This window comes from Cupressus sempervirens, chromosome 11 (genome assembly GCF_028749045.1).
Source record: "Cupressus sempervirens isolate cs-2001-9-10 chromosome 11, ASM2874904v1, whole genome shotgun sequence".
Classification (NCBI taxonomy): Eukaryota; Viridiplantae; Streptophyta; class Pinopsida; order Cupressales; family Cupressaceae; genus Cupressus; species Cupressus sempervirens.
Window position 1 is genome coordinate 290,212,880 of NC_143128.1, and position 4,572 is coordinate 290,217,451.

Genomic DNA, 4,572 nt, shown 5'->3' on the forward strand with positions numbered 1-4,572 from the left:
GGTGGTAGATTTTGGAATAATAAATTCATATAATCCAAAGCACTTTGACACACATCAGTGGAAGGACTTGACGAATTCCAACAATCTATACAAAAATAACAATTAAGTTAAATAAATGGAAAAAATTAATATTTTAATTAAGAATTCATGACATTGAGAGTTACCAATTCTTTGGTCTTGAACACTTCCAACTCCAATCACTTCTTGATCTTCTAACTGATTATATGCATCTCCACTTTGAATAATAATTTATTAAGCTTAAGAACCATAAAAAAACAATAATTATTTTTACTATGAAAGATAAATAAACATTACCAATGATATTATTCTCATGATAGGAACTCTCTCCACCATTATTGCCATGATCAACTAATGGAGTGACACCTTCTGTAGTTCACTTCATTTTTTGTTAGTTCAAAGAAAACATAAACTTTGAAAATAAATCTATATAATAGTCAAATGTTAGAAGAAACTTACCAACAACTTGATCTTTCCCATTTGCTTGGTTTGTCTTTATAAGATCTAAAATCTTCAACACATTCTTGCATGTGTTTCCTCTTTGTGCCCATTGACAATCACACACGTGCAAATCTGATCTAAATTTTCTAACAATGTACCACTTCATAGGATCGGATTGACTTCTTATTTCGTATGTATTGGGGAGATCATAAGGATAGCAATCTAAATTTGGTATTGTTTTTTATCTCTCTAGTGCAGTTGTATAATATCTTTCTTTTTTAAAGTTAGTGACAAATCCAGATAACTGCAAATATCTTTTATTTTATAAAATGACTCTATCCTATGAAGAAGTGTATGGATAAGCCAATTCATTCTCCTTGTACATTTTTTGGCACAATCACTTAAATAATGACTCTTAATATGGAAATGATAAGACTCTATAGATGCATTAGTTTCTTGATTGACATGCGAAAAATTTTGAAGATTTTTTGCCCACATTGCTATACAAGCAAACATAAAAATATATTATTAACTAAAAATAATAAATTTAATCATATAAATACAAATATACAAAAAAAATGAAAGTACCGACAAACTTACCAATACAGGTTTCATCATGGCACCAAGTTTTTAGAAAATAATCAATGAATGTTTTCTCTTCTTTGAACTCCTCCATGAATTGTTTGATTAAGTGAATGGTGGTATTTTCATTATCACCCATTGCATGCATTATGTCACCCAATCTATCAAACATGTTTGTTCCAACATCCCTATTGTTTGCGAACCTATATTAAAAAAGATAATATGAAGTTACATACTCAAATAAGTGATGCTTGACATATTCTAATTAAATATTGACTCACCTGTACACATTTTTTAGCCATGCCCTAAGCATATTTCAAGAGTAAGTTTGCATGCATGCAAGAGAATAGTATCACCAAGTTTAGAATGATAAGCGAATTTGATCATCCACTACCATGAGATTAAAAAAATAGGGAAGACATCAAATGGATAGTGGATAAAGAGAAAAGACTTAATAACAGTCTACTCTATAATCACAAACAATAGTCTAATCCATTATCAAAGATCTAAATAGTGCCCAAAAAATCTAAGCTACTTTAATGTGTTACAAAATTGGATTGAAAACCATGTGAAATTCAAAACGTGAAGGAAACTATAATAAAAATAAGTTCTTCTACATACTTGTAAACTCAAAGGAAACTTCAGCAATGGGCTTGAGGACTTGATCAAATCTTGTATCAAAAAAGCCAATCTCATCTAGATGAAAAGTCGAACACTTTATAAATATACAACATTAAACTGATAAAGAAAGCTGTAAAAAACAGAAGTTAAAAAATGAAAGAAATACCTTTGGTGAATGGAGTGCATGTTTGTTAAGGCAGATCTGTGAATTTAAGAGAGCTAAATGGCATTGTGAATAAGAGATGGCGCTAAATGACATTGTTTTATTGTCTCTCTCTCTAAAATTAAAGTCAAATCGCATTAAATACTATTTGCTGGTTCGTAGGAACTATGGGATCAGCGGCATTGACTGAAATGACAGAGGCAGGACAGTGCCGTGTACAAGAGGCATGGTACGAGTCATGAGACATAGCCATTGACATAGGCAGGGCAAACAAAATAGTTTACCATTTAGCCATTGCCAAACTGGCAGCCATACGAAAGGAAAAACAGAATCCCTGGAGATTGCAATGGGTGCACGATGTCGATAAAAAACAGAACAGTTGGCCTTTCTTAAAAAAAATATGCAGGGGAGATGTGTGCTGTGGTAATAAGCTTTGATGCATAGATTTTGGTGACCGGACGTAGTAATACATAAGATGTATAAAAAACGTTTTAGTGATTCTGTAGGCTACAGAGATCACCAAGGTTAAACAGATAAGAGGATACGCTGTTGTTAAACATCCGTCACTTATGACTGTTTTATTCTATTTTATTATTTAGTATGTTCTGCTCTCTTTGAATTGGAAGTAATTATTTCCTATAATTCTACATGTCCTTTGTTAGGGGTATGTAGTCTATCGGTTATATGATTGTCCTCAATGCCTCTGCAAAATCGCGACTTCCAAACACGTCTGCAAAAAATAGTAACCCAACGACTCTAATATTCACCCCCTCCATCTATATCTGCGAAGCATGTGATTCGGTCTTCGGAAATTTGCTACTGTCCATGTTGCACAGGCAACCGTTAATGTTCTCACTCGCAGACATTCAAATTTGAAAGGAATTGTGCAAAACGAAAACTAATCAATGTTAATAGACGTGGAAGAAACGTCTTTTCATTATTTAATGTTTTAGCCCTTGGCAACGATTCCATGCAGGGGAGGAGCTGACAAGAACGCTAAGAAAAATTAATTGAAATCTCATCATCTGCAACTTTTCTTCTTTAAAGTAGCGAAAGGAAAAGAGGAATTCAGATCACTAGTGGCAATGGCATCAAGAACAAAGACTAATTGAAGTACCATTATAAAAATTTCATTTATTAATTGAATAGAATGAATGAATAAAGAATTACAAGCAGCTGGAGTTCAGAGTACTCGAGTCTGTTTAAAGAATTGTATACAAGAAATATTAAGAGTTTGTTTGTGTGATTTTAGACTAAGGTCTTGCAGGAGCGCGAGGTGGGATCCCACATTGCTGGGAGAAGAAACGCGCGGCCGTTGACGCCGTGGGCATTGTAACTGGCCCCTGTCGTCTCGTCCGCCAAGAGTTGACCGGCGTAACCGGGATAAGCCCCGCTTCCATACATGCCAGGACAAGCTGACACCGCCTCCAATGGAGCGGCGGCGTCTCCCTGGAAGTATCCCGACTTGAACGGATTCGTCACTGCGCCCGTCAAAACAGTGGCAATGTTGATTATCATCCCGTCGACGCCCACGTCGCCGTTGGGGGGCAGCAGAGGAGCGCTCTGCGGTCCGTAAATTGGCTGATGAAACGGCCACGCGCACTGCCCCGGGCACTGCCTCACCGAGTTCCCCACCCACGCGTACGCGTATTCACTGTCTCCAACTTTGCTGCTGTCGTGGAATCCGCAGGAGCTGCTGCAGAAGTTCTCCACCATAACATCCTCAGATGTGAGCACCAAATACAACTCCACCTCACCATTGCTCTTCTTCTTCTTCGATGGCGGAGGCAAAGCTCCGGATTTGATTGCTCCCTTCACCAGCATGGCAATGTCACTTCTTTTGAGGGACTTTCCGAGAGAACAAGATTCGTCCAGCTTCTGCGTCCCTAGCCTTCGGGTCAAAGGTTGAGCTTGCAGTTTTAATGTGGAAGGGGCAGATCCTCTATAGGCCTCTGTCGTTTTCCACCAGGTGAAGACAGAGGGAGAATTACCCTGCTGCTTCCCGCTTTCCGTCCCCAAAGACTGCACAAAGTCGGCCACAATGGCACGCTGGGGGGAAGTGAAATTGCCGTACCAGACGAGATGAAGATTGAGAATGGGAGATGTGGTGAGGAGAGGGCCATTGTGGTATTGCAGAACAAGAGGTTCTTCTTCCACCAGGGCAGAAAATTTTCTCCAATGAGAAAGGGGTCGAGCTGCGGCATCCACTGTGGACAATGCCGCCATACATACTAACACTAAACTCATCGCAAACATCTGAGACCCTGAAACGGCCATTTTAGTGGGAACCCTAGTCCAGTGGGATCACAGATTTGAAAGAATTGATCTATAGTCCTAGATACTGAAGTGAGGAACTGTGTGAGAACAAACAAGAGAAGGGTAGGGTTTAATAGGCAGAGATGGCTACGCGGAAGCGGGACGTAAGGGATTGACAACGGGATCTTACCGGTGGCATTTACAGATGCCAAATAACAAATGAGCAAATTCTACCGTTGAATCGCCGGGCTCCCCCAAAATAAAGCTCAGTTCTGCCTGGAATTCACCAATTACGCGTGTTTGAAATAACATCCCCATCAGTAGTAAAAGCAATATAATTATTGGAACAGTTGTGCCTTTTACTAGCGAAAAATCGAGTGTCTTTTCCAACACGTAATCTGCTGGCACTGGCTAAATAGCCAAAAAAAAATTGCACCTGTACGGTATGCCGAAAATTTCCACCTTGTATGGTCATGCATGCATGTCACTGC

At 38.7% G+C, this 4,572-nt stretch overlaps 1 pseudogene across 1 annotated transcript; it reads right to left on the reverse strand.

The window, feature by feature from the left end:
• Positions 1–2,939: 2,939 nt before the first annotated feature.
• LOC149529258 (protein EXORDIUM-like 2 pseudogene) lies at positions 2,940–4,182 on the reverse strand (annotated as a pseudogene). Its single transcript, XR_016358830.1, has one exon. The product of XR_016358830.1 is annotated as a protein EXORDIUM-like 2 pseudogene (transcript).
• Between the last annotated feature and the right edge of the window lie 390 nt (positions 4,183–4,572).